At 36.4% G+C, this 27,919-nt stretch overlaps 1 long non-coding RNA gene across 1 annotated transcript; it reads right to left on the reverse strand.

Moving 5' to 3' along the window:
- Positions 1–4,903: 4,903 nt before the first annotated feature.
- On the reverse strand, positions 4,904–16,046 carry LOC124556774. The gene is made up of 3 exons (XR_006968689.1): positions 15,892–16,046; positions 15,716–15,811; positions 4,904–5,117 (listed from the first exon to the last, which is right to left on the reverse strand). It is a non-coding gene; the product is annotated as an uncharacterized LOC124556774 (long non-coding RNA).
- Between the last annotated feature and the right edge of the window lie 11,873 nt (positions 16,047–27,919).

Genomic DNA, 27,919 nt, shown 5'->3' on the forward strand with positions numbered 1-27,919 from the left:
TAACATCATCACAGATGAATCATGGAGGACAATGACTCTGTCATTACTGAAATGACAGATTGTTTGTATGACACTCATCAAATAGTTGGACTTCACTCAAAATTGTCAGTCCTCACCCAGTCCCGGTCGAGCTAATAAAGGTGTAACACATATGTCAAGCATGTTCCCAATATTTGCTCATGCACAATTTGTTCATGAAAAAAATGTGAAGTAACATCTGTGAAAACTCAGTAATATCAGTGTCTAAAAACTTTCAATTGTTTTCTGTAACTCAGATTAATGCATACCTAGTGTGAACTGTATTGTGGTCAGTAGGAGTCTTGGACTGTCATAGTCATTTCAATGGGCTATTGTTGAGCTTTGTGACTTTCATTAACAACTGAACTAAGTTGGCTATTGCAGAGAAGCTTTATCCTGTAGATTATTACAAGACACAATGCAAACTGTGATTTTCAGTGTAAAAATTGATTGTGCTCTGTGCCACATTTAATTACATTGTTTAGTGATATATTAGAACTACCACTGATTCTTGGACAGTGGTTCATTAATATATGCTTCAGTGACTTTACAACTTCTCTGAGTAATTCTGCTACTGGACTCTTTGTTGTTTGTGACTGTTGACCTGACTGTAACATCTAATAATCTCGAGAAGTAGAAAAAACTATTCATCATCACAACATACAACTTTGAGGCTAATAAATGTTTAAAAAAAGTGCATCCTTAATTGTGGTGTTGTACACATGTTTTTGAGCAAACATTGTGAACCACTGAATAAGATTTTCAGCTTCAAGACACAGACTGATGTGCTGCTGAAGGGGTAATAGGAATTACACAAAATCAGGTTGGTGAGCTTACAAAGTCTTTTATTTTTTGAAAAGTTTGTTCTCTAATCCAATTGTGATCAACTCATTGCTTAATTCATTAACCACATAGTTTGTTATACCAATACAATAATGAAAGAAAACCTTGAAGGTGCATTTCCTGGAATCTATTCTCTCACCATCCCAAAATTCACTTAAATTCTTTGCTTCTCATCTCTAGAACAGAATTTTTCTAACAATGTACCATTTGCTAGCTAGTGATGTAGGAGCTACTGTCCAGAGCCCTGAACACTATTAAACTTGGTGCCAGAAGAAATCCAGTGACAATGAGTGATGTAGTGGGACAGTGATCGGCATGTCATCTCAGTGTGGTGAGTAAGAACATTTTTTTTCCCATGTGACTGTGTTGAGAATGTCTGATTCCTTGGACTGTAGGGTTGATTGGGAGGTGTGACTGGTGAAACTAGAGAAGGTCAGTGATTTGAGTGACTTAAATGGGAACACTGCAGAAACTGATGGTTTGTACCCAGTTAAGTGTTGGCATAGTGCTCCTTCAGAAGTGTTCTGTTTTAAATGTACAATGCCTGGGCATTACATCAGACAGTGTGAAGAATGTGCATGGTCAGCATTTAGACATACAGACTGGAAGTGTTTTTAGTAAAACGTGTAATGTTAAAATTAGTATTTATCTCTTCCCATTTGTATTTTTTCCTGTTGTTGTAGATACAGGCTTTGCAATGAGTAGTCAAGGGGCAGAGGGGTTAGCACTACAAAGGCAGTTCAGGTTTTGCTGGAAAGGATGGCATGAATGTGGGCAGGTAACATGTGCTTTTATAAACGATTAGATGCATTAAGAAACGATGGATCCTCATTCAGTATGTCAGTAACCATCCTACAGATGCTACTACCACTACCCTGGTTTCCCCTTTTTTTGGGTAAAGCTGTATAGTGTGCGTCAGCATTTGTGGATAACCTGTTGACAGCCACAAAGCTGGATTGTTGGTCACAGGAACAGTTGTTGCACTTGTTCAAGTTACAGTTGGTGGGAGATGCTAAAACATTTGTGATGTACTATGAGGAGTTAAGGAATGCTCTGACATTTGAGGACAGGCTTCCTACAGTGATCATGGAGGAAAAATAGTTGTATGTATTAGCAGGAGCAATTAAATAGTGTATCACAAAACATTTAGAGTCCATTGAGAGATTTGTGGACAGTGTCAGGAAACTTAATGTCAGAACATATGAACTAATGGAAGGTCATAACACTAATTAGGTCTTCCTACAAGAATCAGAACAGAGAGCATTAGACACATTTTTGCAGGGTTTGCCATCCCATTTATTGAGAAAGGTATATGAATAGTTTCCTAAAGACTTAGCTGGAACCTTAGGAATGGCAACAGCATTGAAGGAGATACATGGGGTCCGTGATAAAAGGGGGATTTTTTCCACTGACATGCAATGTTACCCTTGTAGGTGATCAGGAAGTAACACAACTAAAATAGCGACAGAGGTGGAATTTTGCTTGACTGGCTTAGTGGATAGAAGGGAACATAAGTTTTTATTGGATACAGGTGTCCACATGGCTGTGCCAAGTTTGGACCTCAAAGAAAGTATACGAGTATTTACAACTGAAGAATTGCAAACCTTTTCTGTTTTTATGGCACAGTGTGTTCAATGTGTTCAATTATCAGCATTATTTTCAGCACTGCAATACTTACAAGATTTGGATGATCTTCAGGTAACTAACATCATATGAATGATTGATGCATGTTCACTTTTTAAATGATACTAGTTAAGACTCTGACAATATTTGGCTGTCATTTGCTTATAAACAGCACCACGAACAAGTTAAATATGCAGTGGTGGGAACTGAAGACAATGTATATTCCGTGTTCCAGCTTCTTGTACAGTTGAAATTTTTATTTATCACTTAGGATCAAAATGTTAGTATTCGACAGGTAAGTGGGAGGGGTACAGTAAAAATTAATTTCTTACTAACAAGGAAAAAAGTATGAAACTGAAATAATTACTTGAAACATATGATCTTTGCTGGGAGAATAAAAAATATAAGTCATTGAAAAAACAGTGAGATGAAATTAATGTGAAGGTTGAATATTAGTAATGAATGTTTTGGAATTTTAATCACTGAATAAGGATTTGTGTGTAAGGATTCATGTTTATTGAATCTTTAAGTCAGGAAAATTTGTTCTTCTAGTTTTAGCTAAATTATGAGCTAGATATTAGAACTTCTAAATCGGAACACATCAGTGTGAAAATAAGACTGGAGGAAATGATTCACACAAGACAACCGAGCATGTGAAACCAAAGACCAGAAGTCATACAAAGAAGTAATTCACTCCAAGAAAGCAGCAGTGAATGAGATTCAAGAATGGTATAATATGACTTAAAGGTGGGATTGCAATAAACACACAGCTACTACTCCACGAGGAAAAGACAGTTCTTCCATCGTGGTAAATTTGGTAAGTACTAGGTCTATTTAAAAATCGAAATGTGAGAATGTATTCAACACATTCATTAGAAAAAATTGTTCTCATAGCCATAAACTGCCCTTTATATTATTAAAATAATTTCCTATGATTTTCTGAGTTTATAACTGTAGGAAATATTGTGGATGCAGTCCAACATTGGCAAGCTGACGATTTGTTTCAAAGTGACATTGTGCAAAATTATCACATGGAGCCATCATTTTTGTGGCATCATACATACCTATTGACAATCTAATTTCATTGCACTAATTTATCATGGTCAATCACTACATGTTTTTGCTGTACATTCTGATCGTAAAAACTGGTTATCACACATCCAATTTAATTTTTTTTTTTTTTCGTTGTTAACAGACGATCAGATTGAGGTCTGTTTACTACAAATTCATCTATTTACAGCTACTTACTCTAGAATGGGTCCTCTTGAAAGGTATCTAATTTGTGGTTGGCCACTTGTACAACAATGAAGGATGAACCTGAGTTCCGATAAATGTTAAGACGTTGTTCAAGGATATTTATTTATAGGGGATGCCTGGTCTCCAATGGTTTATTACAGAGTAACTGAATTATGTTAGAGTTCTTACCCCCATTTGTCTTTGTACCAGTATTATACTACAGATATCTGCATAACACTCCAAATGTCAACAGGATACACTGTGTGTGTTGTTTGGAAACAAATCTTTTCCATCCACTCACCACACTTTTTTCTGGTGACAGTAATGCCCACTTACTCTTCGTGCATAGGTGTACATTAATAGTTAAATACATGAGTGTGGATAGATTTAGAGATTAAGAGTTGGGCAATATGCACCTCATTTATAGGTTCATTGAATACAATGGAACAGATGTGCAGTGACAATATGCTGAACTATTACTGTAGTGATGGCAACCAAATCACAGTACATCTCCATGAATGTTGTTCCATAACTGTAGTTTGTGTCATATGTTTGAGTGACTCTGTATTATAGGCTTATTTTCTCTTGTGAAGGTATTTTCACAGAAACAAGTGTAACTGGTGTAACAAACCAAATAAATTGTGATTAAATTATTACTTTGTAGCAAGGCACAAGCAACTTTGATTCCCTTAAACCAAAATACACAGAAAATATCTTTCAACAGCCTCTGTAATTGATTCATCAGTGATAGCTGTGTATCACTTTCACAGTTTCCATCTGCTTGTATTGTATCCTTAAGTAAAAACTCATCCTAAGTTTGGTAATATCAATAAAGGGATTAGTAAATTAACTGAACTGGTGGTAGCTACAAGGTCATTTAGTCTGAGACACATTATAAATAATTAAATACATACAGTAAGACACCTTTAATTTAAAATATGACTACACAAGTAAGTAAACTTTACAGAGAGTCATAGGTAATTTTATACCTAGATTCTGTAAAACATGATGTGAGTTCTTCCTCTAAATACTGATTTTCACATTTTTAAACAGGTACAACATTTCTATGTGTCTCAAATTTTAGTTAATTACTTCAAATGCTCCTTTCCATATTTCCTTTTGCTCTGAATAAAATATGTACAGTAATTCTTATATTTGAAGTTATACAGGATAAAACAGAACTCTATAACAGTGCTTGTATACAAATTATCTTTACTGATAAATACAACATTTTCCATAGTGTTGTTATGAACCAAAATTTCACTTTATTATAAACCATGTGCTAAAACATTTAGTCATGTGAATTCTTATTTCTTTGTTGTCTGTGGCAGTTTGGTGAGCACAGACTTTCTCAATAGCTGCATTTCATGTGCAATACAGTATTCGGCACAGAGAATCTGAAAAACATCCTCAGTTAGATATACAGAAGTAATATCATGTTTCCTTGAGTTACAGAGCAACATGATGTTTACACACTTATTGAAATGGAATGGTAACACAAATTATAAAATTCAGAAGGAAAGCAATGCAAAAGAATATAGTGCTGGAAAATATACAGCAATAATATGTTAAAATTCTGGGTGATCTAAAAGTCAGTATAAATTTGAAAACTTAATAAACCACGGAATAATGTAGATAGAGAGGTAAAAATTGACACACATGTTTGTAATGACATGGGGTTTTATTAGAACCAAAAAAAAGAAAAACAAAGTTCACAAAATGTCCGACAGATGGTGCTGGACAGCAAAATGTCAGTGACTGTGTATGACAATCGTGTGTAACAGGAGGTGTAATGAGAGACAGAATCAGATGCGCCAGCAGTCGCAGCATGTTGACGTTACCTGAAAAGGTGCTTTTAGTGAAACTGTATTATCAGAATGAGGAATGTGCTAGTTCAGCATTACAATCCTATTGCCATAGGAAGGGGATTCGAACGGGTAAAGGTCCGTTGACAAATGCAGCTGTGGCGAGAATGATTTCGAACTTCGAAGACACAGGTTGTTTAAATGATAGACCCCATAGTGGCCAACTGAGCACAAGATATAATGCCGCTGAGACAGTTCAGGAAGAAATGGAGACTGTAGTGGATTTGTCTATGCACGGGGAAGTCAGCGCCCGTGGAGTCGCACATTGCACTGGCATTCCATTCACTACTGTTTGGTTGGCAGTGAGGCATACCCTCTGATGCTATCCGTAGAAAATCCATTGGCACCATGAACTGTTACTTGGCGATTTAGTGAAGTGGAGGGCATTTGCAGTGTGGGTGTTTCAAAAGATGGCGGAAGATGATGATTGGTTGAGTAACGTTTTGTGGACCGACGAACCTCATTTCATGCTCCGAGGGACTGTCAACACCTGCAACTGCAGGCTTTGGGCTACCAAAAATCCTAGAACTCTCGTGGAAACTCCATTGCACAACGAGAAAGTCACGGTATGGGTTGGATTTACCACATCTACCGTTACAGGGCCTTTTTTCCTTCGGGGAAATGTGTGATTCTGGTTTTGCAACTGTACCGTGAAGGGTGAGAGGTACACCGATATGTTACAGAATCGCATCATCCCCAGCCTGGCTGATAAACACCAGCTGGAATGTATGATGTTTATGCGAGGTGGCACTCCACCCCATATTGCTAGATGCATGAGAGAACTCTTGCGCACGTCGTTTGGTGATGATCGTGTGCTCAGCCACCACTTTCATCGCACTTGGCCTCCCAGGTCTCCAGATCTCAGTCCGTGTGATTATTGGCTTTGGGGTTACCTGAAGTTGCAAGTGTATCGTGATCGACTGACATCTCTAGGGATGCTAAAAGACAACATCCGATGCCAATTCCTCACCATAACACCAGACATACTTTACAGTGCTGTTCACAACATTATTCCTTGACTACAGCTATTGTTGAGGAATGATGGTGGACCTATTGAGCATTTCCTGTAAAGAACATCATCTTTGCTTTGTCTTACTTTGTTATGCTAATTATTGCTGTTCTGATCAGATGAAGTGCCATCTGTCAGACATTTTTTGAACTTTTGTATTTTTGTGGTTCTAATAAAACACCATGTCATTCCAAGCATGTGTGTCAATTTGTACCTCTCTATCTACATTATTCCATGATTTATTCAGTTTTCAAATTTATACTGACTTTTTGATCACCCGGTATGTAATTCTAGTCTTAAAATATTTTGAAAACTGCGCAGAAAAAATTATGTAGAGGCTTTAGAAAGCAAGTTACACATACCATCCAATGCTAAGACCATTATTCACTAATGGTGACACATTGTCAGAACAGCCTACAATAACAAGTGCATCGTACTGTCAGAGTGAAATGGTACAGCAACTTGAAATGTCCTCCGAAGCTGAAGTCCGTACCACAGTAGGATTCTTCTGGGCAAAATGCTTAATTTGCACACAGATTCCCTGTGAAATTCTGGTGTAAATGGGTCTAATACAATGTCACATATAGCGTAGTGAAATGGTGCCAATAATTTGATCAAGGATGTACCAGTGTGGGTAATGTTGATCTGGAAGGAAGGACATTGACATTGGCCACAGAAGGCAATGACCAGGTAGTCAAAGGTCAATATCTGAGTGATAAAGAGATTCTCCAGTCATGAGGATCTTCACACAGACATTCTCAAATGGTTCCATTACCAAGCAGCAGATTTTTATCATTGAGGAGCTGAATCATTGGTAGAAAAATCTGACTGTTGTTTACAGATACTTGGTGAATGTGTTGAAAAATATTATTGTATTGTACTGTATTTTATTTATCTAGGCAATCATAGAATTGTACAATTGTACATATGATATTGGATAGGTCAAGAGAGCATATTTACAAGTAATTTTTACAAATTGATTTTTACATTATTTTGTAGTGTGGAAATTATCAATCTTAAACAAAACAGTCAATACAAATCATATTGTCATTTATATGTGTCACTTGGAAATGTAGTGCAGTATTCAATGAAAGTTACTTGGCACTCCATAATAGTGTGCAACTTACTCTTAGAAGTCCACTCATACATAAAGAAATGAAAGCATTAGTCACACATTTACCTGGTCATAAATTTAGAGAGGAGTCAGAGGTTAAAGAAGTGTGGAATAGGGCCACAATACAATGCAAACTGGAGGGATAAGAAAAGATTTTAATTTAAAAAATAAGTGTTATTGATTCTGACGTGGGAGAACTGCCTGATTTATATGTGTTTTGTTAACACATCTCAGAGTCTATATTTTTATTTTCAGTTTCCTCCAAAATTCAAGAACATGATCACAGTTTTGTGACTCTGTATCGGGCTGCCTAGTTTGTCATTTTTAGTCAGTACGACTGTCATTAAACACATTACGTTGTTTATTTAGATTAAAATTTTCCTTACAGCCAAAGAAATCTTCAGGGTACCAACATTGGTCCTAATAGTGAAAGTTACCCCAGAAATTAACATTTTTTATAATATTAGAGGTGTTGATTCATTTGAAGTCAAGTATCTTTATAACTTTTGGGGAACAATGTAAAATATATGTAAGTATATGTCATTGTTTCTGCTGGTTAAAATACATTACATCATGGAGTGAGTAAAACAGAATGTGGCACACATAGGCTCACTTTATGTTCACATTATCAAAAATGTATTGCAACATATGCAGTAAGGGGAAACTGTGCCAATGCTGCCACTTTTAGCATTACAATTTTATTTCCTTCTCATTTTTACATTCGTGACTACTCCTGTTGTATTATGTCAATGATGGAGAATCTGCAATGAAGTGGAAATTTTTTTTTTCTAATGTGAATTATCAAATCAGAAGTTTCATTCCCTGGAGACCAGATGAGACTATTCAAAGTTTTGCCATGGTGTATAATGAGACACAGAAGGGATAACAGTTAAGGAAGGTTGGGAGACAAGACATCAAGGGAGAGTTATGATGGTATATGATTAGATTTCATCACACAGTAAGAGATCACAAACTAAAGAATGATCAGTGGTAAAAAAAACAAGGAAAGAAAAAATAATAAATGAACATTAAAATACAAACTGTGTGTGTAGAAGAGGAGTGAGAAGGACTCTGGAAAGAGCTAGAGGGAAGAAAAATAAAACATGATTATGAATGTGGGAATGACAAATTCTGTTGCAGATTCAGGTCACCTTGCCTCTAATCTATCAACAATACTTCCTTGATGTCACCTGCATCTCAAAGTTAGTTAGATGGGTTCATACACAAGTGCATCCACATCACACAATAGCCTCTGAGAGAATATCAACTTCCAGTGTTGCTGTTTGATTCACATATACGTAGATATCTACCTTCTGATGATAAACAGTCCCTTTCTGGATTGGCTGATTACTTTGCCATATACTGCATATAATGCAAATCCATCATTACCTGGCAGATGTACCTCTATCCACTGCTGTGTCTACCTGAATACCTGACACATGCCAGCCTCAGTCTCTTTTAATATTTAAAGCAATAACATTTTTGCCATCGACTGTACACTTTTTTATGATTTCCATAATTTTAATTTTAAGTAATATAATTTCATCTGATGCACTGTGGTATCTCTAAGAAACAAAAGCCCTCAGAACTATTACCATCCATTTGTCTTTTTAGAACAAGTTACATTCCCATAGTGCATCTGATACTGATATGTGTGTCATTATTACTTCCAATGCCAGGCAGTTCCTCTTTCCATTCCGATGCTTTCATAAGTTGCTTTTACACTTCCCTTTGTTTTATTGTTTTTCCTTTACTTTTAATTGTTTTACTTCTTTTTCCAGTATTATATTCACTTCTTTGTCCTATCCTATCCTAATCCCATCTCAACTTCTTTTATTCACTCATTATTTGTAATTCTGCTCAAGTGTTCTCCTTCCATTTATGCCTTTGTTACTGCAAGTTATTCCTGTCCTTTTGCATATCAGCTTGCTGTGTTTCTTACAGAATAAAATGGCATACATTCCTCATACCTCTCCCACTGCATCTCATTATTAGTACTGTCATCATTCTCAACAAAATAAGACAAATAGCCTTCTTCCTCTAACGTTTATGGAACATATATTCCTTTATTCCTGAAGAGGAATATAATCAAGGAACAAAAGGCACTGTGAACTTACATTTAGCACAAAAAACAAACAAAAAGTGGAAAACAGCATTTTCTTTCAGTAACTATACGATAAACTGCCAAGGAGATCAAAATTATAATTAATATATAACAACAGGTGCCAATATCTATAGTGCCTGATGGTAATGCCTTGTCATTCTTCTGTGCTCAACATCTCATCATGGCGTGATGCTGACTCAGTTCTCAGGTGAACTGATGGGGGCCATGAAGATGTGCATGGGGCACAGTCGCATGTTTACAGACCTGGACTTTATATCTATTTGGTGGCGATAATACATTCAGTACAATGGTTGTACTGTAATGTAGGACCAGCCAAAGAATACAATATTGCTTGATGAAAAAGAGAAAAAGAACAAACAATATAAATTTAAGGTATTCAATACTATATTCAAAGTTTAAAAAAAGTGGAAATACTGCAAGAAATATACATACAAGGTACTCAAGGCTACATATGTATGCACAGAATATTATAGGTTCATTTATAACCTGATACATCTTTTACACCACTTATAGCTCTACAATTTTTTTTTAAATCATACATGGTATAATTTTTGAGGAATTGTTTCAGTTTCCTCTTGAATATATGAGGATTGTCAGTACTAGTTTTTATATGCAGTGGGAGCTTATTGTAACCCCTTATAACAGACTGGATAATTCCTCTTTGCACTACAATGAGGGCTATTGTGACTTTGTGCTGGCTTTGCTTCTGCTTTTTGCCATGGTTGTGCATGTCATATTTAGTCTTGTTTTGTGTTGTTTATTACAGACATTACCAATGAATAGATACAATGACTGTGAATGTCAATATCCCAAGTTTCTTGAATATATGCTTACAATATGTCCATTTTGTAACACCAAAGAACAGCCTCACAGCTAATTTTTGTAGTTTAAACACTTTTTCCACTTTTGAAGCATTTCCCAAGGCTATCATACCATAAGAGATGAGAGAGTGTAAATATGTGTAATATGATGACATTATTATTACCTTGTCAATACAAGACAAGACAGCTCTTAGTGCAAAGTACTCTCAGCAGCTTTCTTGAGGAGGTGTTTAATATGTTCATTCCATTTTAACCAATTATCCATTTGTATGTCTAGAAATCTTATATCTGAAATTTCATTAATTTTCTGATTATATATATCTATTTTAAGAGCTGGTCACTTGTTATTTGCTGTCTGAAACTGCATTTTTCAATGGATTAACAATAAAATATTCACTGCAAACCATCTATTTATAGCTTCTGTAGCAATCTGTACTGAGGTTTTCAAATCCTTGATGAAGATGCTAGTATCATCAGCAAACATTACTACATTTGTATTGTTATTTACTGATGCTGGTAGGTCATTAATGTACACTATGAAGATCAATGGCCCATGGATCAAGCATTGGGAAACACCTTACACAACAACTCTCCACTCTGATTTTGTTGTTCCACCTGAATCTGTTAGGGCAACTCTTTGTTTCATATTATGTAAGTAAGATTTTGATAAAGTTAGTGGCTGGTCTTTGATGTAATATTTTGTGAGTTTTTGGAGTAATATGTTGTTTTATACAACCAAAAGCCTCAATAAGATCACAGAGAATCCACACAGGACACCTTCTACAGTTGAGTTCACCTGGACTTTCCTTCGTGAGACTGAATATTGCTCCACCTGGGGAGAGCCCTTTATGATAGAAAAACTGGGAGGGTGTTAGTGATCCATTTTGTGTTAGGTGTTCATGTAGCCTATTGTACACTACCCCCTCAAATATTTTTGAAGGAATTGGCAGCAGTGGGACATGCTGATAGATATCACATGTCTGCCACCACCTTTGTGTACTGGTATCATCGTAGAATGCTTTAATCTATAAGGAAATAATCTAGTTTTCATTGCATGAATAGCACAGTACTTTGGTGATTAAGTCACTATTGATTAAGTCACTATTCACTTTTAGTGCCCTGTTTGATATTCTGTCATATTCAGAAAACCTGGTGATTTTTAGGTATGTGATGACTTCTGTAATTTCATTATGTGTTGTGCACTTGAATTGCAGTGTCATCATCAGTGTACATTGAGTAAGATTAAGTAATTTATGACATCTGAGGGAGGCTGAGTGATTTTTGTTCCCATACTTTCAGTTAGAGATGGGAAAAATTTATTGAACCCAGAGGCTACTCATTTCATATTGCTGTTGTCTGTTCCATATCTATGAAATGTGGTACTCCTAACTGTTCTAATTTTTTGTCCCTATATATTTCAGTTTTTATGATTTTCCATAAGATTTTTGTTTTATTGCTTGATATGTTAATTTGCTGTGTATAATGCATATTTTTGGCTCTTCTGATTACATAGTTTAGATTTTAGGATATCTCTTATAGTGCATTTTCACTGCTTGTGTGTACTATTCTTCTGTTCTAGGTAAAGTGCTTTTGTTGGTGCATAATATTCTAATCCCAGTTGTTATCCACTCCTAATGCCTACTTGCATTTGATTTAATTTTAATTTGTCAAGGTGTTTGGAAAAGAGGTTTAGAAATGAATTAAATTTCTTATCCACAGTGTATTCATGGTAGACTTCTTCCCATAGTTCCTGTTGTAGACTGTTACTAAACATATTAGTGGATTCACTGTTTATTATTCTAACACACCTAACTTGGGTATCTTCATTAGCTATTTCCCAGTTGGCAAGTCTTACGATTGCTATGCTGTTTAAGCATCGTGATCCAACAGACCATTTACCATAGCCAGTATTTTTACATCATTATAATATGTGGGATGCAGGAAAACACTGTCAATAGCATTCATACTGCAGTCATATGCCCTTGTTGGAAATAAGATTACTGGGAGTATGTTAAAGCCAGGCATCAATGTTTTTAACTGCCTGTGATTTTTGCTGGTTGATAGCAAGTCAAAGTTTAAAATCTCCATGTACAATAATTTTATTGCAACCAGTTTTCCTAACGGACTAGGGTTAGTTCAAGGGACATAGCAGCAAGTTCATTGTTCCAGAGTCACCAACAGGTGTCCCTGATGTGTGCAGCAATGAATGTGTTTATATCAAAGAACAATTTAAAACATGGATCAACTGAGCAGGGCAGTGGAGTTGTTAAGACACTGACCCCATAACCAGGAGGCTGGAGTTTGCTCTGTCCAGCCATACTGATTTAGTTTTTCAGTGATTTTCCTAAACCTTTTCATGAAAATGCTGCAATGGTTCCTTCATGAAGGCTATGGCTAACCAGTTATGCTATCCTCAAAAAAGCATTCTTATATATTCTACCTGCACGTATATTTTTGAGTTATTTATTTTTACTGTACTATGATAACAAATCTAATACCCTCGTGAGATGATCCTGAAATAAATAAGTAAATAGACATCTAACATCTTCATTTGGATCTCAGAGTGTAATCAGTTCTACTATGCACATCTTGTGATTTGGTGAAAAGATCATACATCTCACATGATTGTCAAAATCTTCACAAAATTCGGATTCGCCATGCCCAGTCTAGCCTAAATTCTCAGACACTGATTTTCAGAGGTGTCAGATGCAACCTGGGCCTGTTTTACAATAAATAACAGATACAGTACCAACTGAACACTGAATAAAACACTAAGTGGGAGTACATCCTTACCAGCTACTAGAACAAGCAAGTCAGTTATACACAAAAGTTGTATGTCCAACTGTCATTTTTAAGGCACTGGGTGCTTAAAAAGAGTTCTTTCACTGTAAATACAAATTACGAGAATCTTCAGAACACATCACAGAAAAAAAGAGTTCATATAGTAACCTTAGTTCCTGAGCTGTCATGATAAAATTGATATTTAACAATAATGCTGGGTTTCAATGCTCTCTCAGTGACACACTTACAATGTTAGATGGTTTCTGTTAAGAACTACTATGAAATTTTGTTAATATGCCAGATACAGTGTACAATTCTCAAATAATACACCAATAGTTTTATGAGTTTGTTATTAATCAACAGCTTTCCAATATGCAATAACCAGATAACGTATATCCATAGCACTCAGACACACACAAAATAAAAAAATATCCAAAATGTTTGCAATAACATGAAGTCATATGGTGCATGATTTCACACAGTGGACTTGTACATTTGGAGTGTGGCCTCAAATTGTCCCCTTCTATTCCTGATTTAGATTTCGATAATTGCCTAAATCACTTAAGGAGGAAGCTGAAATGTTTCCTCTAATGAACCTGCAGCTGATTTCCTTCATCTTCCTCATGAACAAAGTATATTCAATAATTCCATAACATTTAACATAAAGATTTCTTTCATCCATTACATTCATCTTCACTGACTTCAGGGTACTACATTTAGTCCTGGTTATTTTATTCGTTTATACATATTTCTCTGTTCCAAGAGTCAAGAGGAGGCATATCTGAAGTAACAAAAGCATTGCTTCTCAATTTTCTCTATGGAGGTCTATGCCCATATAAGGCCATAAGTAGATGAGAGCCTTTATTCTTCATTAATTAACATCAAACAAAATGCATTTCATACATATTTTCACTACAGAATGATCTGCCAAACTGAAATGTGAAAGCTCTTGCTCATTGTCTTGTGTGCAAGAAATATGTGACTGAGATATGTATATATCAATAACATTAATGTTAGGTGTCCTAGTGTGAGTAACATGGAATATGTTGCAGAATTTTTGTACGAACATGGGGCAAACTGAAAACCTCAATACATCTGCACGCAGATGACAGCTTCAACAAGCAATTACAGATTTGATACTAGCTTGCTGGACGTTTTCTCAGTTTTGAGGTCTTGTAATTCCCTTGGCATTGCTTGTATTAACTTGATGCCAGAGTATTTGGGTCCTTTTTCAAAAATCTTAAATCTACGTGGAATGCACTGCAGTTGTTTTCTGTTCCTTGTGTTGTATGTATGAACAGTCTCATTAGTCTACAGTTTTGTGTGATCACGCAGTGCAATCACAGTGGTCTTGAATATATACAATGATGAAAGCGTTAGAATGTTTAGTTCTTTGAAACAACTTTTACACGATTCTTTTTCAATATAATTCGAATGACTTGCTTCTGCATTTCAGATGAATAACTCAAATGATCAGTGTAAACAGATGTGTCATAAGAGTGGCTGAACGTCATTTAGTAGTCGTGAAAATTAAGAAGAGCATCATTCAGGGATAGATTGGCATATTGTAGAACAGAAACACAATGAATTGCATTTGAAATATGGATGACGATACGGCGTGTGTGATGAAGGGAAGTATGAAATCCGCCAAATTCCAATACAAAGTTTAAATGCAATATAATTGTGAGCCATCTTTCCTTAACGTAAACCCAAAATTAAACATTGAACACGTGAAAGAAAGGAATAAAAATTCAAGTACTTGATTGCGACACCGTTGAGAGAAATGTATTTCCATAGGTTACGGTATAATAGCACGCTAAAATAATAGGCCCTAGCTAGATAGTTAATCAGTCGCTTCAACTAGAGAGAAACTTATCAAGCCCTATTAAAAAATAAAAGCTTCCCAGTTGGATTTACAAAGCAATCAAACATGGCTTGAGTTACGAGTATCGACCAATATTTATAAAACATGGCTTTAAGCTTCTTGCTGAGTGTGCTGGTCCTTGTATTTCGAAGGTGAAGATATCAGTTTTGTCTTTCATTATCAATTTGTTTCTAGTGTTTCCTTCCAATGAATCTACATTTAGACTTTAAAACAAACTTGTTCCCCGAAACTTCTGCTCTCCTGAAACACACACGCAATTCCTACTGAAATTGCGGAAGCGGAGGGATTCGTGATACAATTCATGGTACCAAACAATTCTTCGTGCTCAAAAGCCGTATAAACTGGGAAGCTACGTACAGAAACACAAGGCTATAAATCACTCCAATAGTAATTACCTCTCCGCGCCTCGTCTTCGTTTTTCTTAGCGTTGGCACGCAGGACTCGAGGCATTGTATCGAAATATTTCGGTACGTATTAAGCAAACGCTCATACTGTAAGAAATAAGTTAATGTTAAGACCAAACGAAGTTGTTCTTGTTTCCTCAATCTGTAAGAATTGACAATTTTCTTACTGGGTCATTTATATTTCCAGCCATGTCGAGAAAAAATCAGATCTGAGTATTCAGAATTTAAGTTTCTAGAGAACAATAATATTGCTTGCCTAGGTGTCACGCACCACTGCCACTTCCACAATATATTCAGCGCGATACTGCGAAGCCGCACCTTCTTGCCGCTCAAGCAACAAGAGGAATACATAACCTGTTGCGCCAAAGATTTTATTAGATGACATTGTCCTTCTCTGTAATTAAACTTAAAACGTATGATGTTACATATATTTAAAGCGTATCTACAGTTACATAGTGAGTAAGTTCAAACGCAGAAAATTCTAGATTTGTTTTCTAAGAGGAATAACGTTCCCTTACTCGATTGCTGCTGACGTACATCGAAGTACCAACCAATCAATGAAAGGCAATACATTTGGCGCGTTGTTTTAAATGCACTTGTAAATTATACTCCAAAATTTTCGCTCCTAATTTATGAAATTATAACGTTCTACACTTATTAATCTATTATAAATCATTAAGTAGTGATAGCCGATTTTATAACGTAACTAGAATTTAATTATTTATACTAAGTTGCCTAGTGGATGAGACATACGTATTTGCAAAAAAGTGAAATCGTCCAACAAATAAAGGTAAAGCAGTTATTCACTCAAGTCAAGCCAAGTTATAAGTGCAGTAGTCAATGTAATGTTGGTGTAGCATGATATGTTCTGTTTACGCAAAAAACTATTTTAAATGGCATGTACTATTTTGCTGTAATCTTCAGTCTCAAAGGTTTGATGTGTCTTTCCCTGTCCTAATCAGACCTCTTCATCTCTAACTAACTCCTACTACCTACATCCATTTGAACTTTCATAATGCAAGCATCGTCACCCTCTACAATTTTTACGCCCCTCACTTCCCTGAATTACCAAACTGATAATTCCTTGATGCCTCACGATGTGTCTTGTTAGCCATTCCCTTCTTTTAATCCAGTTGTGCAATATATTTTCCCCCCAATTCGATTCAATACGTCCCCATTAGTTACACAATCAACACAGCTCTTCTACATCCTTGTGGAGAAGTGGTTAACATCATTTACTGGGATGCTGTAGATCATCAGTTCAGATCTGATCCAGGTCTTTGGTATTATCGTCATATATGCTGGCACTACTACTTCTAACTTGGTGAAACAAGAATTAACAGCTACTACCATTTGCTTCTTACAACTGTTTTCAATTTCCTTTTCTCTGACTACACATTCATTTGTAACAGATGCAGTTTTATAATTAAATTCTCTGTTTATACTTTTCATTCCATTGTCAAAACAACCTTCATTGAAAGTGTTATTTTTTCAAACCATCAAGTTTCTTATTAGTTTCCTTAATTATGTCACTATCATCATTTGTTTTATCATTATATCCTTTCATTTATACACTAAATTTGTCATCACTTTTAAGGCATTATGCATATCATTTCCTCTGTTACTAAATTATTCTTTTTCTCTTCTGTGTAATGAATTGCCCATACCTTTTTCAATACTCGCCTTCAAAATGATAGTTTGCTTTTAACAAAAGAATTATAATTTTCTGCCGGCATTAACTGCTGATGCATGTTACTGATGTTTTGTTTCTTTCCACCCAGTTCATTTGTTTACAGCCAGCAGGTTTCCCTTCTCTGTCATCCTCCAAATATGGCTAACAGTCTGTTGACTCCATCTAATGTCTCAATGGCTGGATGTAAATATGGCTTGAGCTTTAAGATACTTCAATTTTGTAGCCCGTTTCACTTCTAAATACTATCTTCTCTTGTTCTTCACTAATAAACACTTCACAAACAGTTGATGTATTCGTGTCCAATATACTGCTAGTTGTTAAAGTCTTGTGTGATGTCACACCCTTCTTTGCACTTTATACATGTGTTTGTATGTATTTCATTTCCCTTAACCTGTGGTAAAATTTCTGTCATTTTTACTGATATTACGGAATGCCTATATCTCACAGTTCATCGGGCATTGAGCATCATTTGTCATGTTACTGGCCTGATTTTGGGTACATCTTAAGTCTCATGGAAGTTCATCTTCTTTGACCTTCCTCCTACACTTATTAGATGTTATAAACCGATTTTAAGCAGACCTGCACAGCACTGTTGAACTTAATTTTTCTTTATATTCACATTTATTGACACTAAGCTCAATATTGACGTTTGGCTAGCGTCATATTAATACAGATTTTGTCAGTCAGCCAGTAAGTTACACAGACTATGAGTGGCTTCATAAATTCACAAGTGGCAAATGATAGCTACATACCTTTGACCTTAGCAACTGAACCGACTAAATGTTCATCACTGACTAACTACAGATGCATGCATTTTGACTACTGGCCCATGAGCAGCGTAGTGTTTCAATTGAGTGGCATGTGTGGGACAGCAATTACAAAATAATAAAATACAAAGCTATTACATTTCAGATTAGGCTTATAATATAAAGGAAACAAAAGTGAAATACAAGAGTTAGTTATTGCAGTTATCTTGAGTAACTATAAAGTGTATAATCATTAACTAATAAATTGTTGGTTCTATTTTACAATGCAGAACTTTTCATGTGCACTTGGATTTCCAAAGCTTGCCAAGAGTTTTCTGAAAGTTTAATTTTAAAACTGGAATATTTCGAATCCTAACATGTTACTTTAAGAAATTTGTACATTTTTGTAACCAGAAAATTCATAGCTGCAAAACTGGAACAGTAAAATTTTAACAGGATTTATTTTAAGATTCAAACATTCTGGAAGAGAATAATTTTGTATACGTACTGTATAACTGCTCAGTTTTATGGTTCCTGAAAAAGTTAAATGTTTGTTAAAATGTGAGGACTGATTGCTTTTAAATAACAAATGGCAAGCTAGAAACAAAAAATTTCTAGTGGGATCAAATTTACATGTATCTTAAATTTAGAATGTGTCACAAAAATATTTGTAGGAGTCATCAATAATCCGTAGTCTGAATCGTGAGAATTAAAGTGTAGCAAGACGGAGTGTAACTAAGGATTTTGTAATTCCATGTAATGATGTTTTACACATTATTGGAATGGATAGATAAGAGAAAAAATATATTATAAAGGAGTGTAAGTGTAGTCAATGGAGCTATTTTATATTGCTACATTTTAACTTATGATATGGTTTGGTGTGCATTCTTGAGGCACAAAAGCCACCCCATTTTAGCAAGGTCCATGATTCATGGGGCTATCCATATTAGAAATGACACATTTTCCAAGTAAAACTAAAAGTAAACTTCTACAAGTTTTGTTCCTACATTCTAATATTCAGTCACTACTGATCTTTTACAGGCCTGCCACTAGATCATGGAAGGAATGTCAAGATACCAGTACCAGTAAATGGAATGAACTGGATTAATTAATCTGAAGTTTTGGTGTCAATGGCAAAATCAAATAGTTTAAAACTTAAATGTTTTAATAGCACACTATAATAAAACAGTCAGTCCAGAATGTAACAAATATTTATTTATTAATTTTGGTTCCCCTTTCACTCAAAGTTGGGCATCCTTAGATCAGTAACTCTGAAATTAACAAGAGGAGCCAAGTATTATATAGCTATTTACCTTACAAACTAAGATACATGCAACATAGTTACAAAACATGTTATATGTATACCCTTGATGATGTGCAGAACTGGTACACAGAGCTGCTTTACATACTAAAATCTGTGTGTCCTCTTTTGTGACGACAAACATGAATAAAACATTCTCAGCTTTCCAGCAGCATTAATTCAAATAAAATCCTCGAGCTTTCGATGACCATCTCTGCCACCGTCATCAGTAGTTCACTGAGTGCTGGGGCTGCTACGGTTTCTTGCTTATATAGGCATGATGACATCATTCAAACATGGCGCCTGCCCCTGGCGCCACATCACATCACCAGTGTGGCCATGGGCAATAGCTCCGCTAGCTGCCCATGTCGACTTTTGCGCTGGCCACATTGGTCTATCTGATTGGCTGCTGATGATGTCATCATGCCTATATACGCAAGAAACCATAGCAGCCCCAGCAGTCAGTGAACTCCTGACAATGATGGTGGAGGTGGTCATCAAAAGCTCGAAGATTTTGTTTGAATTGATGTGGCTAGAAAACCCAGAACGTTTTATTCATACTGAAATCTACCAGTCAACAATTGCTGACTAGCATGTGGATGCTACTGGCTATAACTGCTCCAACCACCATTCCATATGTGATCATTGAGTAAATCAATGAGCAATTAAATTCTCAAACAACATGCATACAATTAGCAAGAACCTGATATTGTATAAGCAAACATGATGTAAAGTTGTTTATAATCTGCAAATATGTTTAAACCATTTAAAAAGTAATTAAAAACTTAAAAGTATGATAGTAATTGGTAGAATATAAATAGACTGCCCGCTGGTGTGTGTTGGATAGAATATTCACATTGGTGTAACACAGACAATACAAGCAACCAAACAAAGACATGTAGTGCAGGACATAACTAGTTGCCATGAGGACAGATGATTACTCATACTACTGTCCCAGCAATACCATGTCCTGCAAATCCAATGAGCTTGTAGACTGATGTGTGTCCCATCTCGTGTTCAGCATTGTGTGGGATTTAATTACAAAACTTTTACATGCGCAGAATGACAGTCAATTAATTACAAATCAGGAAAGAAACTTTTATAAAATACAACTTTAAGAATTTTTATTTAAAATATAGAGACAACTCTACCAAACTGTGGTCTGTAATGTGTTTGCATGAACTATTTACAGTTGCATTTGAATGTAATGGTAACTAGCATGAAATTTCATCAGTTAAGCACCTAGTATATTAAGTAGGAAACAAATAGTCTCATTTGGAGAAACAAAATGGTTGCACAACCATAACAAACTCTTTAAGTGCCAGAACAGTGATTTTCAGTGCCCAATACTGAGTGCTTGCCAAATACGGGGCAACTACTAGGCATAAAATGTAACAAAAAATATGAAAGGCATCTCACTGTAAAAACAGGCAACAATGTGTACATAGGAATGTGGATAAAACTATGTTGCTTTAAGTCATAGTGGTACATTCCAAAGATGAACAAAAGTGAAAACAAAAACAAAAATATTGAAACAGAAGAGAAATAAATAGAGGCTATTTGTTATTGCTTGTAACTTATTTTGGAAGGTAAATATCTGCATCATACTTGACCCATTTTGTTAATTTCAGAGTCACCAATCTGAAGATGGTCACTTTTGACTGTAATTGGTTAGGACTACACAGTTGTCATTATATGGACTGCCTGTTTTGTTATATCATTAAAGACAGTCACTGACATTCCAATATGACTTCCTGAGTGGTAGCATGGTACTCTGGAAACTTAACTGAAAGCATTCTTGTGGTGTGGCAGCACTGAAAAAACTATCTGTAATGCAACAACTCTAGCAGCTGAGAAAAGGAAGCCAAGTTATCAAGCTGTGAGGGAAGTGGACAGCAGTCACTGGACTGATCCCTCACTCAACACTATGCAGGCCTTCCTTTTTACTAACGTGCAATGCTGGTATAAGGTTGTCTGTTGTAACTAAATTTCAGTAGTAGTCTTGTACTTTGGATGAACATTTTTTGTGTAATAAGTACAAATACCAATATTGAGGAGAGGATGTATCAAGTGACTTACGAAACTGAATCATGAAATCCTACCTACAGTCAGTAAGTTGAAAGTATGTTGAGTCTGGGACACATTGACAACATTGAAAGTCAGAGCATTCCTAGCAGCATTTGTGTACAGTGTGTATGTGATTGGTAAGTATATTGGAAAGTACCAGAACTACTTGAGACAAACTGGTTAATAAATGTAATGTAAGTAATTTTATCAACTATTGAAATGAATTATGGTGGATACCATGGGACACTAACTACTGTGGTTGTCAGGTTGAGGCTGTTGGTGGCTCTGTGCACCTATGAGTAGGGTTTGATTGGTTCAGATGAGACACACAATCGTTTTCTGAGCTAACAGTAGGGCACTGATAGTGTGAGCCTTGTAGATTCTGTCTGTCAATAAAATTCTGTCCATTTTTTTGGTGCTTGCAGTGGTTTGGGAAGTTTTATGTGAAGTGGAATGCATAAAATGATCTTACACGCACTGTGCATCAAATACAACATGGTATTCTCATTTATTTACTTAATGTATGTGAGCTTATGTGAAGTGCTTTTGCAAACTAAATTATTAGATATCCTCATTGGTATTTAGATGTATTTCAAACAATATATGTTTGCCATAGTTCTTCTGCATCTACACTCCATGCCTCAGTTGTGAGATTGGGTTGCACTGCTGTGGGGTATTGCTCACAGGCTTGGATAAATAGTTCTCACACAAGACTTATTAACACAAAACTCAACCATATCATGCAGCTTATAACTGGTACAGTCACACCTATACCCATTTTCTGGCTACCCTACTTAGCTCACAGAGCTCCTCCGTCTCTGCAGCAGGAAAGAGCACTTATATGGGAGTACAAAAAACTATAGAAAAGTTCTCTCCTCCTTGCTCATACAGACATTCCAACCATCAGTAAAGGAAAGCTTCTGTCTCATCATGCATATCTGGAAACAGCAACAATGTTAATTGGCAATAACTTTAATACTAATGAGTGCTTGAGACTGTGGGAGTCACCAGAAGAACATCTGTGAACGCACAATGAAATGCAGCATTATTCTGTGGTGATGAGCACACAGACAGTCTGTTTTACTCTTTGATTTTTATTAGTAGTCTTTCTATTGACTTAGATTTTTCAGTTATTTTTGTTCGAGCATAAGGATATAAAAAATTATTGCCTGATTACTATGTTTTATCTCTTTTATCAACCACAGGTTATCTCCATCTGCTAATGAGATACAACACAGTAATTGTAGTAATAACTAAAAAATTTTGGTTGGTATAAAGTATACTAATAAAAATCAAAGAGTAAAGCGGATTGTCTGTGCAGTCATTGCCACAGAATAATGCAACGTTTTATTGTGTGTTCACAGATATTCTTCTGGTGACTCCCACACAGTATATTGAATTCCATTTTAGATGCGCAAATGCAGCATATAAAAGGAGCTGAGAACCTAATAGTGGATTTCCTGTCTCAGTTGTAATCAATGTCTCAGGCTATTGACTACAAGGAGTTAGCTGCTGTGCAAGAGACAGTCCAACAACTCACCGAATTCCACTGCAACAGTACATCTGGGTTATGTCTGTGGCAAATACAACCTGCTGGTGAATGTTCGCAAGTTTAGTGCAACGTATACTTGAGAAAACTGAGACCTTTTGTACCTACAAAATTGCGACGGCAATTATTTGACACCATCCATGGAATTGCTCATCAGGGAATAAATGCCAGTGTGAAACTGATACCAGACAGATTCATGTGGCCCAATATAAATTAGGACTGCCATAGTTGGGCAGATATGTGCTTAGATCATCAGAGGGTCAAGGTTGGATGACACATGCTCAAAGCGGTAGTAGACTTCCCACTTATAACCAACATTTCATACATGTGCAGCTGGACATTGTGGGACATCTATTGCCGTCGGAAGGATATCATTATCTCCTCACTGCACTGGAGCACTTCACCAGATGGACGGAGGTGGTTCCATTATCGGACATTTCCGTGGAACAATGGTGTCGGTATTTCTTTCATTGTGGAATGCATGTTTTTGCTGCCCTTTACATGTCCCCACAGATCACAGGCATCAATTAGAATCAACCCTGTTCTCAGAATTGATCAAACTCTGTGGTTTTCACCATCATCATACCATGGCTTACCACCCAACAAGCAATTGAATGGTGGAATGCCGGCATAGAACATTAAAAGATGCGTTAATATGCCATGCACAGTCTTGCTCACCAGCTTTGCAACTGATTTTGTTAGCCTTTGTACAGAATTAAAAGCTGATTTAGGAGCATCCACTGCAGAATTGGTTTACAGTGAACCCTTAAGACTGCCCGCAGAATTCTTCACCAATCAAACCAGAGCACAAAACACTGAATTGCCTTATGTACTGCAAACAGTGCAGGACCATATGGCCAGACTTCGCCCATCCACTGTCTCAAGAGATGGGGCAGTAACTATATACATGTACATATCTGATGCCTCTGACAGACGGTGTCAAGTCACCGCTGCAGCCCCATATTCTGGGACCTATACAGTTCTCTTCTGGGATGAACATACCATGCATACAGATTAAAATGAGAAGGCCCAGTTGGTACCATTGGAATGTGTAAAACCTGCACATATGTTACTGACCAAAGAGGATGTACACACTGAACATGATGTGTCATCTTCCACCCCACTGGACATGGATGACACTGTCTTGGCACCACAAGAGGAAGTAACATCATAAATGCTGTCATCTTGCAGTGGTAGGCGCTGGTGCTTGGACTTGCAATCAGTGGTGCCTATCGCTGACCACTGTCACCATTTGGTTGAATGTAGTGTGATGTCCATTGTGTCACCTTGTTTCTGAAGTGACGATGATACCAGCAGATACATTCCTTAGACATTTTGCCATCTTCCTTCCTCTTTTCATACGTGGCTGGTTTGCCTTAGAGCAACATCGATATCTGTCACCACAAGTCATCAATGTGATTTCATAGCTTGTCCAGTTGTTGAATAATGTCAATTTGTTGGTGTCATTGTATCGCTGCAGCTTCCTGAATGTCTGTACTGCTGTGTTTGAACATCACAGATAATATATGCCCTGCATGTAATGAGACGTAAACCTCATCAGCTAGTGAGAGCAATGATGAAATGTTGCATGCATCGGAAAGCACCACAGCCATTCTAACTGCCTCTGGCAACTGTACATGTCACACATGTTGCAGTGTCATATCTGGCAACTCGGTGTCATCGACTACGCTTCACAGGTGCCGCCAAAATTCTGAAGGTGACTTATCTCCTCTCTTTTCACCATGTAGTGCTTGTGGGGTACATTGTTCCACTGGTCGACCTAACTGCTCAAGGAGTAACTGTTTAAAATGAGAATATTTCCATATGGCAGGCAGGCAGGGTATTATATCTGTGCTGATCATTGCTGTTTTGTTTTCAAGCACACTAACACCGATCAAAAATTTGGTATCTTTGTTTACAATACCATGGTGCTGGAAAGTTAGACTGAGCATTTCAAGCCATAATTCCAGTTTATCAGGAATGGACTGAGGTGGGTGTACCTTCATGTTGCTGGTGTTATCCACCAAACAGCCATTCCTTGATGCAATAGATAATTTCACACAGAGAAAGTACCAGTATCATTGCCAGCACCGGAGGCTGAAGAATATCAAGCAGTGCCTTCAGAACACACAATAGCTGGACATTGGGTGAAATATAAATACTCCTACATTCTCAGAGGTGTGGGAGCTGTGTGGGAGTCATCAGAAGAACATCTGTGAATGTGCAATGAAACACAGCATTATTCCGTGGCAATGAGTGCACAGACAACATGCTTTACACTTTGATTTTTATCAGTATTCTTTGTACTGACTTAGATTTGTCAGTTATTAGTGTTCAAGCTTAAGGAAATAAGAAGTTATTGCCTGACTATTATGTTGTATCTGTTTAGCAGATGTAGATAAGCTGTAGTTGGCTAAAAGAGACATTTGGCAGATTAATGTTACAATGGAACAACTTAAGGTGCCATGCACATCAACCAAACCTGCTGGCTTTGAATGTAACAAAAGATCTGGTCAGCTCTTGACTGAATAAGAACCAACACTGACAGGTGTCAAAGTCTCTGCACAAGTGGAAGAAAGTAAGTTCTCCAGGTTGTGACTGTCATACTGAAAAGCAGACAGTTCACCATATAATTCCACAATGTTCTCTGAGAGCTTTCCTTGGATATCCAACAGAGTTCTTGGTGATGATGGAGAGATCAGTACACTACATTCGTGGTCTGGATATTAGTTTGTGTTTTAGGCAACTGCAAACAAATAAATAGATAAATAAACTAATTTTTTCCTTTTACTGCAGTGGGCATGTCATTTGTATAAGATAAGGAGTAGAGATCCTAGTCGTGAACCATGAGTTACTCCATATTTTACTTGCAGAAAATGAAAGTAGACATTTTTCTCAGCATTTATTGATGTGTATTTTATTTGAGCACACTACTTGTACAATTACATTCCAACAGGCTGTGTCTCACATCAGGTTTTTGTTGTATGGCACCAGTGCCCCAAGGAATTTTTCACTGCAAGGAGGAATAAAAAGTGAAAACTGATGTGAACATGTACATTAATGTGAACAGGCATCTGATTATAAACCTCTCAGCTCAAATTGGCGACAGCACTATTTATGTGAATAAATAGAATTATTAAAAGTGGTTGGTTGCTGTTTCCTTCTCCGCAAGAATTAATCTCTATTTTGTACACAGCCATAGTCTTAAAATGTCAGTTTTTGACAAAATGGTGACATGAACAGTGTATTTGTATGAAATTTCAACTCTCCATTACTCTCACAATAATTCCTGAAACTGTCACTCTTGCGGATGACATATGTCATCCACAACATAAATTATTACTTACTTTTTGTAGGTAAGTATTCTAGATAAAATCAAATTAACTGTTATTAGTTTCAATACACCTAAAATTATGAATATGAAAGTTGAATTGACTCTAGGAGATCAGAAAAGTAACATACATCTACTTTGTTTCAAATCATAGCAGCAATGCTTGTATGGATGACCAGGTCCCTCCAACCTTTAATAATGTTTCATAAGCAATGCAACTCCACATAAAAGAAAGCCAGTGATGGCTGAAGCTAATGGAGTTAATGGAATGGTACTGGAAATGGAAAAAACTTAATCCAGCCTGGTCAGAAAGAAATAGAGTTGGAAAATCGTGTGGATGACAAGTGTTATCTGTGCAGGCAACAGAGGGATGAATGTGGCAGTACTTTATTGCTATATAACTGTGTGCCATGATGTTTGATAATCAGTTGTTGTGTTACATTTTAAAAGTAACTGTTATATACTAGTCATTAATGTGGGATCATTTTTTTTCATTAATTTCTCGGTTACTGTGAATAAATACCATTGGATCCATTTCTTTCTAGATGATGTTTTTAGATTCCTTTGGTCTTTGTCTTGCAATTTTGTGTGTCACTATTTGACATTTTTGTTTTTGATATGACTTACATTATTATTGGTGTATATTGTTTAAAATAATTAATAAAAACAGGAATTGTGGTTTGGTTTGAGTGTTCATAAAAGCTTCTCTTTGTGCTGACCACACACCCCTCCTATCTGCATCCTCAGCTGAGGATGACATGGCGGTTGTATGATCCCGATGGGCCACTTGTGGCCTGAAGACAGAGTGCTATTCTCTTATTATGGCACAATATTTTTACTCCTACCATGATTCATTAATCTGAATACCTTACGCAACTTGTTACTTATGTTTGTTTGGGGAAATATCAATCTTTTTATTTATATTTACTTCATCAACTTCGTTTGTGTATTACAAATTTTTTCATCTGGGTCCCCTGTTACAAAGTATCTCCAGAATTATTAAAATAATATGTGAACACTACTGTACCAATTCTGCCTCCAGTGCTGCCAGTGGGACAGATTCTACACTACCATGGCAGATGCGGAGTCAGGAATGGATCAACAAATTGAACTTTGCAAAAAACAACATTTTACTCAAACTGTAGATGCACAATGATTTCTTTTCAAAAATTTACTGTCCAGCTCAATCACACTAATGTTTTAACAAACGTATTGGTTTTGGGCATTGTCAGCTTTTTGTTTAGAAATTAGTGTGATTGTGTTGGACATAAACTATTTTCATATTTCAACTTTACTTATTGGACAATGACTATACATAGCAAAAGCTGCCATAGTGTGACCCATGACCCTCAGGTAATTTGAGATATCCCCATGGTTGCTAAGGCAGAGCAACAGTGGCTAGCAGCATCGGCATCCTCACTCACCAAGTAGAATGTCAGCTTTGCCATCAAAAGATGAGGTGGTTGGGTATTGCACATTGCCGAAGACCTATGGTAGTTAGTAGAAAGG

This window comes from Schistocerca americana, chromosome X, assembly GCF_021461395.2.
Source record: "Schistocerca americana isolate TAMUIC-IGC-003095 chromosome X, iqSchAmer2.1, whole genome shotgun sequence".
In the NCBI taxonomy this organism is placed as follows: Eukaryota; Metazoa; Arthropoda; class Insecta; order Orthoptera; family Acrididae; genus Schistocerca; species Schistocerca americana.